Raw genomic sequence first — 14,845 nt, forward strand, 5'->3', positions numbered from 1 at the left:
AAACACAACATTATACTGCCTGTCAGTGTGAGACCCTTACCTGTGTATTTATCTCTGCAGTGGCTCATTCATTCATTCATTTATTCATCCTTAAATTTGCTACCATTTACCAAGAACCTGCCATGCCCAGGGCATTGTGCTAGTACTCTACCTGCACCTCACTCTCACATTCAAATTGCAAAGTTAACTTTGTTAAGATCTCCATTTTATGGTTGAGAGGGGTGAAGTTGCTTTCCCAGGCTCACATGGCAGGTAAGCAAGAAGGCTGGGATTTCCACCCAGGTCTGGTCTGGGAGTGTCCAAAGCCTGAGCTGTTACATTACTGTGAGTTACATTGCATCCACCTTCCTTCACCAAACTCAGTTCAACTCAGAACCCAGCATGGAGGGAGGTGCTAGCAGGAGGAGCCCAAGGCCTCTGGAGCCACTAGAAGTGGAAATGGTGATAATGAAGATAATTCTGGGCACGCCACCATGGCCTCTGCTATTCCCTACCATATGGCCACTCTAAGCTGACCCCCAGCAATGGCCGTTTTCCAGCACATATGGGAATCAAACAAGATAATGTATGTGTGGCAAGGTCACAGATGTACTCACAGCACACTCAGATGTGCAGAGAAGGCACTTTTCTTTATTTTCTGTTAGCTGATTGGAGTGTGTGCCCCTAGTCTGTGGGAATGGGGGAGGGGCAACTAAATTTTAGCCCAATACGGTCATCTAAGTTCAATTCAGTGATTTAAACAGTCTTTTAAAGAAACCACTCAGTTTCTTGTGGATAAAATGCCAATCTTTCTTTCCCTCCTGCCCTCCAGGGTGGAACCTTTGTGGATGGCGAGAGGCTCCTATGGCACTGGAGGGAAGGGTACATGTGGCCTCAAGCAGTCCTTGGGTATATGTGGGTTGGTGCCCAGCAAGATGAGGGTGGGTGGTCTATCCCTGAGTGTTCAGCAGCCCTCCACTGCTGATGGGCAAGACCGATAACCTTCTGGCATGTTTTTTCCATCTCCATCAGGGCAGGACTGCCCCTGATACTCCCATATGGAACAGGTCCCGTTCTGCCTCTTGATGATGCTGAAGACCCTCTGAGGTCCTGTCCTGCAGCCTTCTGTGAACTCTTTGGGAAACTCTCAAACTAGAATTACCTCATTTCAGGCAAGCAGAAACTTCTGGGCTCCATCATAGGCACGCAGAAATCAAGAGGTACTTGGAGACCAAAACTCAAGCCTTCTCCCCACTAACCATACCACACTGCCCAGTCAGCTTCAGTGCAGCCACCTCACGCTACGGCAGGAGCGGCCTGGGAGGCCAATGACCTGCCTGAATCCTAAAAGAGATTGGGGCAGAATCCTTTCTACTCTGGTGTTTTCTCCATTAATACAGGGGAGTTTAGCCTGGAGAAAGGCCAGTTTTCAGGTCTTATTGCCTCCCTTCTCATCTCCAGCTCCCTTCTTTCCCCTACAAGCCTCAAAACTGGAATGAGTGGGTGATGGGTGTTCCCTATGGAAACCATGAGCAAGTCCTCTAGGTCTGATAGCACATATGCAACACTTACTCTGTTCCTATCTCAAAACTACCTTATAAGGGAGGTCTGAGATATATCCTCTGGCTGCAGAGGAAAAGGCTAAGACATACAGAAGTTATTTGCCCAGCGAATGAGCCAGGATTTGAGCCCTACTAGATTCACCAGAGTCCTCTAGGCCAACTCCATGGAGTCTTTGCTCCAAGCAGGACCACTCTCCCCTCACTGGAGTGACAAATCTCATGGCTCAGCCTTGGAGAAAGAATACTGGATGAGAACACAATTTAGAGGGGAAATTAAAATGCATTGATTTCATATTTGCAAAATATTATCCCCATCACAAATGAGATAGGTATTTGTAAACTGTAAAGCCTAAAACAAAGGTAAAAGATAATTGCTCTTATTGAAATATCCATTTGTACTGGAAAATTAGAGAAGGTTGTCTCTGCCCAAAACAAAAAAAGATAGCATAGAATAAGGAGACTTGAGTTCTAATTCCAGCTCAGTGACTTTGGGCAAGTCATTCCCCCTCTCTTGGCCAGTTTCCTCCTCTGTGTTATGATAGGAATGAGTCTCTAACGCTCATGAGCTCTAAATTCCACATGTGTCTGCAGATCAGAGGAGTTGGAGGTCCCTTGCCAACGCCCATGGACTGAAGCTCTTATGTGATTCATCCCATGCCTGGACCAAGGATGCACATGCTGAAGGATCAGAAAGTTTGGTCGCATGGGATGACTTCTGTCGAGTCCAGCACAAATTCCCGCATGGCCCACACAGCACCGTGGGCTCCAGGCAATCCTATCCCTGCTCCTCTGGCCACTCAGCCACAGAAGACCTTGTCTTCCCCACAGACAAGCCATATCTCTGATGTGCCAACCCCAGGAGGGCTGCGGCTGGCACCTATTCTCTGCTCCCAGAGTCTTCCAGGCTCTTTGATTTTATAAGCTTGCAAAGGGAAAGGTGATTGTACAAGGGGATAATGAGGTGACAAGGGGCATTTCCAATGACAGCACTCTACATGGGCTCTCAATTCCTCAATTCTGGCTTGGTTACCCACAGAGGCACCCTTTTACACAGGGCACACACAGCTGCCCCCAGAAATGGACATCCTCCCCTTCCCCAATGCACACTCACATCCACAGAGATTTATCAGTTCCATTCACTAGTAATAACACACACACACAGTTTATTAACATACATAGTTCACTGACACACACAGTTCACTAATAATAGCACCATCCATTTACTGAACACCTGCCACATGCCAGGTGCTGTGCTCTGTGCTTTACAAGGGTTAAGTCGTATGACCCCCATAACCACTTTTTGAGGTATATTCTAATGTTACCCCCATTTTACAGACCTGCATCCGGAGGGTTATATGGCAATGGCACATGAATCAGGCAGGTCCAACCCAGTAAATAGAAACCACTCAGAGTACAGAACCAGAGGGAATTTAATGCAGAAAATTGGTTGCTTGGATGATGCAGGGAGCTGGGAAGTCAACAGGGGATAGTAAGACAACAGCAAGGCTAGCAATAGCAAAAAGCCACTGTCACCCGTAGGGCTGGAGGTGAAAGAAGGAAATCACCAAACCCTAGCAGTAGAAGTCACCTTGAACATTATGAGCCTGTTAGAAGGAAACTAGAACCAGAGGAAAGGCAGGCACTGCTGGAAATAAAAAGCAGAAACACTCTCCCTTCCTCCCACCCTCCAATTTTCATCAGGGCCTCCTATCGGTGGACCCAGAAGACAGTCAAGCTGATGAGGGAGCCTGAGAAACACAGCCAGTAGGGGTCAGCCCCCTATTATAGAACAGAACAGGGGAAGGGGGAGAAATGTTTCTGAGGGCAACAATGTCTGTGACTGCACAGGCCTTGAGATGAATCCAACCTAGATTCTGCTCTCAAATGTCCTCCCCAAGACAAGATATGTATCTTTAACCATAGCAGAGAGTGGATAAAGACTTTAGAGACAGAGAAGTGAGACTGGGGTTCAAAGGGGTCAGAGGTTAGGGTTGCAGGCGAAGGGTACGAGTGGGGGCTTCTGGGGGATACCATGCTTCTGGCTACCAGTGCATCATGTGGGCAAGTGGACATGAGTTGAAACTGCTTTCTAGACCAAGGCCGAAAGGGAGTACATGGCCAGGGTGAGCCAGTGATGAGATGACCTCCAGTGGCAATGGCAGAAGCTGAAAAGGAGGCCACAGTGAGTCACACCCCCCGGAGGTTCAGCACCAATCAGATGAGAGATAAAGAGACGTGAGACCAGGGAGATCATACAGGAGCTGCAATGTTTCAGTCCAAGCTTGTGAGAAAGTTGAGGAGGAAAATAATAACAACCACCCCCATTCTTTGAAGATTCTTTATTCTTACCACCCCCATTCTTTGAAGATTCTTTATTCTTAAGCATGTTGACTTGCATCTTCCAAAGGAAATTCTGAAACAAGGATTTGAATGCAAGTGGTTTCTTAGGGCCATGAGCACAGGGAGCATGGAACTGGGCAGGGAAGGGAGGCAGCCACTTCAGGGTGCAGTATTGAGTAGACGACGGCTGTGGGCCACTGGGGTTCAGTCCTGCTGGGGAGGCCTGGGGCCCTGTGCAGAACACACCTCACGCTTGAGCAATGAGTATGTGTGGGGACGTGGGTGAAGCACCAAGAGTCCCGGCCCCAATGGGAATAGCAGAGTGTCTTCTAGTTATCCCACTGGGGAATGAGCTGAAAGTGCCACTAGAAGGGACTCAGATCCCTGGAAGTGTAGAATCTGGGAGAGAACTAACATGAAAATCTGAAAGAATTAGAGAAAACTAACTAGTTTCTCTTTCCCCTGCCCTCTTACCCAGGCTTAAGAAGCTGCCGTCTCTGACGATTGCATTTCGTACCCCAACCTGTTGGAAATTATAAGCACTGGGGGCTGTTGGTCTTTCTAAATGGAATAAAAATTGAATTCCCTTTCCTTTCCTTGCCCGCCAACCCACCCACTCTCCTCACACCCATGCTGCTTGGCCCCTGAGTACACTTGACATTCATTTTCCAGGGAGATGGTCTGAGTTTAAGTCTGGTGGGAAGAGAAGATCCCTAGAAGGAAGACCAGGACTCAAGGGCTGGCCTCCAGCCTCCTTGTCTGCACACGGAAGGATTTTATCATGGCTTGGGACCAGTTCCCTCACCATTTCCTTTTTGCTCTCCCCACCCCCAGTGTGTTGTTTCAGAGAACTGTAGGTGCTTCCTTTTATCTCTACCTTGAGTATTCCAAGTTCTAATTAAGTTCATTTCAGCCCTTTGATTTGAGAAGCCTTATCAGGAATACTTAACCTGTGCAAATAATACGTGGAGCCAGCCAGCATTGGCCCTGCATGCTAATTGAACCTCACACAGGATCTCGACACAGCCAAGTTGCCAGGTCACCAATAAACTCCTGAGAGGTCAGAGGAAGGCACTCATCTAAGAGTGAGAGAATCCAGCCTGGGCTTTTCACAACCCAAAGTCCTGGGCCGGGATTGTTGGCAACTGGATTGCTCAGCCACTGGGGTCTAACGAGCTGGGGGTATAATCAGGAGGTGCTTCTGAGGTCTGTTCCAGTCCCAGATGTCCAGCACTCCCCATAGGCCCAGCACAGCTTCATGGGCTATGCTTTGTCCCCCCACAGACCTGGCTTCTTGGTCTACAGGGAGGGGAGAGAGCTGGGCCACGAATGACCAAGGCAAACGACTTTCAGAAGAGGCCAGGTGAGAAAGAAAGGACATCAGCCTGGGAATGCCGAGACCAGGGTTCCAGTTCTTCCTCTGCCAGCAACCAGCTAAGACAAGTTACCTTCCTTTGTGGCCTCAATGTTCACACTGGGGCTGCTCAGAGATTTGGCGTTGTGCCACATAAAGCCCTTGACTCTCATACCTGAAGACCAGCTGAGGCTGAGTGGAGTTCTGACCCTTAAACCTCCTTAATCAAAGAAGCTGCCTTTTCTCTGTTAGCTATTGGAATCCACAAAAGATTTAATTTGTGGGAAATAAAAGATTCTGTAGCTAAAAATTAGTGTAAACTATTGGGTTAAGTGATCTCTTTGCTTCTTTCCAATTCTAACAATCTCAGTTTTCAAAATCCAGAACTAGAACTTGGTTCAATGGTCTCTCTCTGTTCCCAAAGCCATGGAACCCTGAATATATTACGTTTTACTACTCAGCATTGTGTCTCTGGGGTCAGGTTAGATGATTGATTGTGCAGAACACCGTACCTCCCCTGCAACCTCACATATCCTAGAGATGTTGGCTCAGCTGGTGCAGATGGTGAAAAGTTGGGGACATTCCAAAGAGATGCTCCATGAAAGTGATCATAGTCCAGTGGGCTTAGAACCCACATTTCCAGAACCATATGCAGGAGCAACAGGAACCTGTGAATGATGATTGCTGATGGTGCAGAGAAGTGAGCAGATGCTGGTGGGGTAATCAGGGAAAACTTCCTAGAAGGAAGGGAGAGAGATGGGCAGTCTGTATGGAGTGAGGAGTGAGAAAAGGGTAGCATATCCAGATTATGCTCCACTCTGATGAATTCTCAGGTCTTGGAAAAGATGAGAGTCAAAACAAGGAGGCAGGCTTGGCACACCTGGGTCAGGTAGATTCTCCTCTTCCTCAGAGGAGCTGTGTCCAAACTCCCCTGAAGTCCAAAGCAGGACCTAAAAGGCAAGTGTTGCTTTTGGTTTTCTATGAATGGGAACATGAAGGGGAAACACATCTAAACCAGGTTCTATCTGTCAGACTAGTTCCACTTGCCTAACAAGCCCTGAGAGACAAATACACATTGGTAAAGGTAAGGAAAGGAGGGAAGGGTATGGAGACACGACTGGCAAGCCTGGGTGTGCAGGAAGCTGGAAGGCCAGGCTCAGACAGCAATGACTGAGGTTGAAGCTTGTCCTCCTTCCCCCCTTTCCCACGCACACATAGCATTTCTCCACAGCCCACAGCCAGAGAGGCCAGGAGGATGACTGCAGAGAGCTGTGCTGGGCCCTCTGTATATGCTCTTCCTCCCAACCCCTCCCCAACAAGAACCCTGTCCAGTCTATGGGATCCCTCACTGGGCCTTCTGCCCCCAGGCTTCCATTTGGGTTTTGCTAATGAAGAACACCAACAGGAGATGGGAGGAGGAAGGAGAATGAGACTGGTGTGCTCATTCCCAGCTCCCAACCTGCAGGATCCTTACCTGGAGGCCGCAGCTCCTGTCCAGTGGTTCTCTTCATACAGTTTGTTCTGCCTCTGGATTCTGGTCGTTGTTCTTCTGTTCCATCCCCTTGGCCCTTCAGATCTAGGAGTGAGAATGGCCCCTGTGTTACTAGCCCTGGACACCACATTATTCCTGTGATTTCTCTGTACCCTGCCCTCCTCTTTAAATGGTCCCTTTATTAAACCATCTACAAACTCCTCACTTGCCATGTGGCATCTGTTTCCTATCTGAACCCTAACTATGACTTGAGCAGTCTCTGCTTGGGCCTGGGGCACAGTATCCAGTCACACTTCCTTCCTGACTCCACCCCCAAGTTCATGCCCCTTTCCGTCTCCCCTTGACCTCATTTTCCAGACCCAGTCTTTGAATTCTGTATCTGGCAACCACTTCTTGGTATGCCTGTTGCTCTCATTACAGACAGGCACATTTGGTCACATTAAAGAATAAACACAATGCCAGTGCTTAATGCCTGAAAACACAGCTTTTATTCTGAGTTTTCTAGGTGCAGGCTGTTTTGAGCTGAACCAGGTTGATCAAGGAATTAAATAAGGATTAAGCAAGTTGGAAGGCGCCTGCTAATCCAGCAATCAGACAAACCTGTGCAAAATCATCTTGCTTCCTTTCCTAAAATAAAAATTAAAAAAAACAAGCAATTGGCTTTTTTGTTAATTAGAAGATCAGCAAAAACTGGGCCAGTCAGGTGACCACATCGCGGCGGGGGTTGGGAGGGGGGGTGGCGGGGGGGAGAAAAAGGAGGTAGACGGTGCACAGAGATCCATTTTAATGGGGACTCACATGCCTTGGGAGCCTGCCAGATGACCTCTCAACTTCCAAATCTAGACTGAACCCCTCATTCTCTCTGTCAACCTGGGTGTTAAGCTGTTTCCAAGGCTATTCTCTTTGGTTGGCCTCCCTGTAATTGGAAAGTCATGTCAAAGGCCAATATTATTTTCTCCACCCAAACTCACTCCCAGGGAAGATACACATTGACTACGAGAAAGCATAGGGTTTGAAATTAACCCCCAAATCCTGGAATCAACTCTCAACCCCTCCATTGAATGTCTGTGAGATCTCAGGCAAGCAACCCTGTTTCTCTTGAGCCTCGGTTTTCTTCTCTATAAAATTAACCTTACGTCATGGAATTGTTGTGAAAATAAGGAACATGACCCAACTCGATACCTGGCACACAGTAACTTCATCCATGCTAGTTCCTTTCCTTTCCATTCTCCTTCAAACCGTTCTCCGGGCTCTGTTTCTCCCCGTCTAGATTGTTGCCATCGCTTCTGCATTAAACGTCTATTTTCCCCTCTGTCTGTGCATATCCCTTCTGTCATTTTCTGGCAGGAGAATCCCCCAAGTCCTTCACCCCTTCCTTTAGGGAGGTGCTCTTCCCAGGCTCCATCTGGTTTTGGTGTGGTCGTCAGTCCCAGTACTCCTGCCCCACTGTATCTCCCATCCCATTAGATCCTGAGGCCAAGCATGGGGCTCAATCAGAGTCCTTTTGCAGAATATTCTCTTTTTTTTTTCTGGGCAATGAATATAAAGATATGACCCCAAAGCAGCTGGCAGCCATATCCTCAGCATGTGGAGAGACCCGAGAACATGACAACAAAAGGGAAAAAGAGTCTTGGGGGACTTAAACCCAAGCCAATCACCAAGGTCCCCAGAGCCTTCTTTTCAGTTCTGTGAGTGTCCTAACTGGTTCCAGTCCATCGTTTTGTGGCTGAGATAATCAGCGTTCATTTCCATGGCTTACAGCCAAACCTTCTTAACTGCCCTCCAAGAATCATCTTTGGACCCACTCCTATTCTTTCTTCAGATTTCAAGCAGAGTAGATTTCTAGGATCACAAACTGAATCATGCTCATCCCTGCTCCTTTGGCTTCCTACTGTTTTTAGAGTTAAGACCAAAATCTTCACTATGGCCTGCCAGGCCCTGCAGGTCCTCCCCTGCCTTCCCAGCCTCCTCTCTTACCAAGACCCTCCCCACCTCCTTGCTCTCTCTGAGTCCTAGCTACTTCCAGGCCTTTGTTCTCACAACTTGGAATGTCCTTCCACTTGCTCTACACCTAGAACATTTCTACTCAGACTTTGCATCCCAGGGACACCTCTTTTCCTCAGGGAAGCCTTCCCTGACCCACTTCCTCCCTCTTTCCAATTTGATCAAGTTGCTGTAACAGGCTCGTCTTGCTATATGTGATCCCCTATTGATTTGCAGCATCACTGCATTAATGTCTGTCTCTCTTACCAGACTGTCAGCTTCCAGAGGGCAGGAACCACACCTGTCTCATTCACTCTAAATCGCCTCGGCTTCGAACAGTGCCTGGCATAGTAAGGCTCTTGAAAGTTTTTTGAATGAAGGAATAGGTGACCCACATACAACCTATTACCTAGTCTTGGTTACTCTTCATTCATGCAGTCTCTCCTGCGTGATTTTCCAGGCCCTCTGAGTTTACAATGCCTTCTTGCTTACTTCTCACCATCCCCCTCCCCAACTAATTCATCAGATCATTTCTGCCTTCCCAAAACCACCTGGTCAATAACTCCAATGGCTCCCTATTGCCCAGTATATACAATAAACATCCACTCACTGGAGTTCCCCAAATATACCCCCACTAGCCAGCAGCCACAGTAATCCCCTGCCACCCCTGCTGCCCCCTCTGCATTCGCACACCCATATGCGCTCTTCACAGGGTTGGTTGCCTCTGCTATTCCCCTACCTGGAGGGTCTTCTCTCTCTTGCCATCCATATCCTATATCTTCTCCAAATCTCTGTGCAGAACCACTGCCTCTGTAGAACGCCATTCATTAAACTCTCCCCACAGTAAGTCTCCCATCTCTGAGTTCTTCTCACAGTGATCCATTGATTATATTTAAACTTAGAACTTTTTTCCAGATATTTCATAATTGGTATAGTTCCTTGCAGGTCACCGAGCTCTTTCATGTGCATGAGCTAATTTGATCCTAAAAACTTTGTAGGGAATTCGGGACAAGTATTTTAGGGAATAATTCAAGTCCCAGGATCAGAAACCCGCGGAGTTCGCATAAGTAGAAGGTATTTATTAGAAAGGAACTGGTACAGAATGTGCGTCCTAATATCAGGGAGTGCAGGCTGGTCTCCAGGGGCCTAGAAAGGCATCCCGCAGGTTTCCTTCTCTCTTTCTCCTCTCCTTCTCATCTCTGGTCTCTCTTCACTCTATCTGTTCCATTCTCCTCTCTGTAAACCAGCCTCCTCTGAAAAGCTCCGCATAAATTCAGTGTCAACGGAACTTTGAGTTCTTATGGTGCCAAATCTGTCTCCAGCTCTGAAATTGTCACTCTGGGACTCAATGTCATCCAAAGTTTCAATGTCTCTTCTCAATATCTCAGTTCAAGTTCTCAAGAGAAACACTGATTGGTTACTAGCCATCCAGTTCAGTGGCTAGTTTGAGACACTTGCCCATCCCTGGCACAATGAGCTGTAGAAATAAGTCACATCGCCCATAGCCCATTCAGCAAGGCCTGGGGGAGGGCAGGGGAGGGCAAGGCAGTGCGCTGAACAAGCAAAGGAATAGTGTAGTGTAACGAATATACAACGTGAGTGCTCCAGTCATGACGTCTGTGTACAAATCCTGGCTATTGTAATTATTAGCTGGTATCCTTGAAAAGCCACTTCACCTCTCTAAGCCTTATTAGGATTAAAACAGCATCTTTGTTACAGGATTGTTGTGACACTAAAATGCGACAATCTCTGTAAAGCACACTTGACACAAGGCCTGGCACATGATAGATGCTCAATAAATAATATCTGCTAACATCTGCTACAGTACATACTGTGATTCTCATCTTGTTGTTGACAGTGGCCTAGAGTCCTCAATACCAGCTGGAGCCCACACAGAATCGCTGAATTAGAATCCTCAGGAGACCACAGTTTGAAAGTTTCTCCAGGTGTTCCTGGTCCATCCAACCCAGCTCCCTCATTTATAGATGGGAAACTGAGGGCCCAAAGGCAAAGGGACTTATACCAGGTCACATTTTGAGCTGGTATCTGACCCAGGACCCTGACTCCCTGTGGCACAAAATGAAGACACGGTTCCCAGTGGTGGGGTCTGAACACACTCCTGACAGTGGGGCTTGAAGTTCCTCAGGGACGACAGGGGGTGGCCAGCAGGAATCGGCCCCACACTTCAGAGCATCTGGGTTTGTACCCAGGTGGGCTTCTAACCTGCTTATGCGACATCCAGGGAGTTAGGTTTTGTGCCTCAGTTTCCTCTTGTGTGATATAGGTTGGGAATATCCATCAAACTGAATTGTAAGAATTACATAACTTGGCCAAGCACAGTGGCTCATGCCTGTAATCCCAACACTTTAGGAGTCTGAGGGGTGTGGGTCACAAGGTCAAGAGATCGAGACAAGCCTGACCAACATGGTGAAACCTCATCTCTACTAAAAATACAAAAATTAGCTGGGCATGATGGCACGCACCTGTAGTCCCAGCTACTCGGGAGCCTGAGGCAGAGGCATCACTTGAACCCAGGAGGCAGAGGTTCTAGTGAGCTGAGATCGTACCGCTGCACTCCAGCCTGGTGACAGAGTGAGACTCCATCTCAAAAAAAAAAAAAAAAAAAAAAAAAAAGTATTACATGACTTATGATGCATGAAGTTTTGAAAAGAGTTCTTAGCACAAAGCTATATTAGGTTTATTATTATTGGTAAACATGTAACTTCTGGGTCTCCTTTTGGCTACTGGCTGGTAGGAAGAGACTTAAAAAAAAAAAGACATTTTTGACAAAGTGTTACTAAATCACAAATGTGAAAAGGACAGCAAACAAATTCAACTAAAACTCTGGGATTCAGCCTCCACACACTAAGTTTCTAGTGAGAACATGAATAACCACATGCACTTCTACTGGTACCTTCACCCCAAATAAACTTAAGGCTCACACACGTGAATGTGGACACATTCAACACAATACTCCCTGAGGACGGGGCTGCGTCTCCCCTCAGACTGGGGCTCCCTGAGGACGGGGCTGCTGTCTCCCCTCAGACTGGGGCTCCCTGAGGACGGGGCTGCGTCTCCCTCAGACTGGGGCTTTCTGAGGATGGGGTTATATCTCCCCCTCAGCCTGCGGGGGCTTCCTGAGGACGGAGCTGTGCCTTCCCTCAGCCTGGGGCTCCATGTGGTTAGAGACTATCTCTCAACATTCAACTTGGAAGAGCAGGGACCTCTGGACACTCTCTTCCCTCTTCACTACTGACCTTCAATGCCTTGGGCAAGGCCCTGCCTGGTATTTGGTCTCTTCCCAGTCTAAACACTCAGAGCTTATGAACTTTCGTGAAGCCACTTCCTGCCACTCTAATTGCTCCATGCTCTATTTTATGTATTTTAACTCATGCTTTAAATCTTACAGGTACATCTCAATTCACTCTGGCAAAAGTCCCTTCTTTAGAAACTGGAATAAATAAATAAATTCTTTCCAGGCAGATGGCCGCCAGAAGCCTTAATGTAATTCATATCAGCCTGTCACTCTGCCACCTTGGTTCTGTCATCTGAGAGAGGCCCGTGTGTGGGGTCACCCCAGCAGCCCTCTGTACCCACCACTCCTGCCTTCTGAGGGGCACCACTACTCCCAAATGTGCAATCTTGATGGCAGCCACACTCCCCAGATTCTTTAGTTGAAGACACACATTCTGGTTTGCTTTGTTCAATGTGCTCTTGTAGCAGCTGTAGAACAGTGGTTCTCACCCTTGTGGTCAATTTCCATCACCTGGAGAGTTTTTGAAACACATTGATGCCCAGAGTCCGCCCCTAGAGATTTGGGTTTTGTTGGTCTGGAGTGAGACCCTGGTATTGTTTGTTTCTGTAACTCCCCAGATGATCTTATTTTGCAGCCAGGGTGGGGAACCATCACTGTAGAAGACTCAGAGGTGAACAAAACCCACACCGGATTTCCACCATGTCTCATGGAAGGCACAGGCGCCTGCCCCATTAGACTGTGAGCTCCATGAGGGCTGAGATCCCTTCTCTCTTGTTTACTGCGGTACTCTCATTGCACTGCCTGATACATAGTAGGTATCCTATAAATATACACTGAGTGAAACTTAAGTCTCTCTTTTTCCATAGGTACCCTGATTTGCCTCACATTTCCAATATAGGTCCCACTACTTACTAACTGGGAGGTCTGGAGCAAGTCAACCTACCTTTCTAAGTCTCAATTTGCACATCCTTAAAATGGGGGTTCCCTGGGCTGAAGGCTCACCCAGAGAGGAAAAATATGGAGTTCAGCAGGAGCTCTGAGGAGCAGAGGCCTACACTGGGAGCCAAGAAATGCAAATTTGTGGTTTTGCTTGGGCTGAATTACTGTGTGACCTTGAGCATGTCTCCTGACCTCTCTGAACCTCTAACCTCCACCAGCCACCCTCTCCCCACCTGCCAGCATATCGGGTGGCTCTCTGGGTTAGGAGTCCGCTTTGCTGACCATGGCAGCTGCCCTTGAGACTTCCAGGCAGTGTCTGACCAGCCTGAATACTCTCAGGCTGGAAGTGTGGAAGTGAAGCACAGAAATGTGGCTGTGGAGGGAAAAATCTCTTGATGCGACCTGCCCTGGAAAATCCCTACTCTAACTGACACAGTTCTGTACCCAAGACACAGCCGCAGTGTGGGTCAGATTCCAGGGCCCTCGCTCTGTATCGTCTGCTCTGGGAGGGGGAATGAGGGCATGAAGGTCACTTCTGCTCCAGCGTGCATGACAGGGTACTCATCATTGATGCGGCATTCTGCAAAGATGGGAAAATGGCACTTTGGTTGCAGCTTCCTTCCCCAGGTCCCAGGAGTTAGTTGGCTCACTTTCTCCCATCATAGAAGAAATGTGAATTCCCAGGATGGGGTCATGGTGGAGAGAGGGAGGAGGAAATCTGTGCTGATCCTGGAGGTGGGGAAATGAGGAAGGAAGTCTCCGTGCTTTTTAAAAAACCACTCAAGGCAGGAGTTGCTTCCTGACTGCTTAAGCCTGCCACAATCCTGCTTGGAACTTCTAAGCATCGTAAGCTGTCTGCAGAGAATTACACATGCATGAGTATGACTTGGGGCTGTTTCCATCACTGGAGCTGTGACTTTTTTCTAAAAAAAAGGGCAGCTAATAGGGTGGGCAGCATAACAGCTCAGAGTCAGAGAGAACAAGAATCAAAGGCCAATTTTACTGATTCTTAGCTGTGCAGTCATGGACAATTTAGTTTTACCTCTTTGACCCCCCATGTCGTCATCAATGAAATGGGGACAAGAAAACCCACCCCACAGAATTGCTGACAATGTGGAATTAAATAACCTGTAGTGTTGCTAGCACAGTGCCTTGCCCATTGGACCTGCTCAGTAAATAAATGATGATGATGATGATGACGACGATGATGATAGTAGTGGTAGTAATAGTAACTGTTATGCTCCAGGGCCTTGAGGGTAGGAGCATGTCTTAGAACCCAGTGAAGGGTCAAATACACCAAAGGAGAAGCAGCAAGATGGAAGATTTGGGGAGTGAGTGGGAGGAGTCAGACTCACTGCTGGCAAGAGTACAGCACATGCCACGCATCTGTTTATCGCTGCCCCTGCAGATTTCTTCTCCAAAACGCCATAATTAATACTGCACCTCTTCCGCCCCAGCCCCCAGGCGCCTCTTAGGCAGGGAAGGAGCTTGCCTGCCTTCTGTCCCGAAAAGCACCAGAGAGAGGCCAAGGCTCAGCGGCAGCGGCAGCGGCGGCGGCGGCGGCTGGCGGGCGAGCTGCTGACGCGGGGCTGCCCCGGGCTGCGGGGGTTCTTCCCATTCCCTTGGCCGAAACGGGCATAATTAAGCCGCAGCGCTCTCCTTTCATTAAGTCTTCACGTTTATACCTGAATTAACTTTTCACATCCAGTTAAGGCGCATGGGAGGCCCTGTCCGCCGCAGGCGTGACAAGCGCAGCTGGGAGTGTTGGTTGGAAGTGGGGGCTGCGATGACCTACCACCCAAGAGCTGAGGAGCCTGAGCTTCCAGGTGTCTGGTGGCGAGGAGGGATCCAGCTTCCAAGCTCCGCCCAGGCACCCCGGGCAGATATCAGAAAGGGAAGAAGGGCGTTGCGCTCCAGCCGAGAACCTGCGGAGGAAGGCG

The sequence above is a fragment of the Papio anubis genome, chromosome 6 (assembly GCF_008728515.1).
Source record: "Papio anubis isolate 15944 chromosome 6, Panubis1.0, whole genome shotgun sequence".
Taxonomy (NCBI): Eukaryota; Metazoa; Chordata; class Mammalia; order Primates; family Cercopithecidae; genus Papio; species Papio anubis.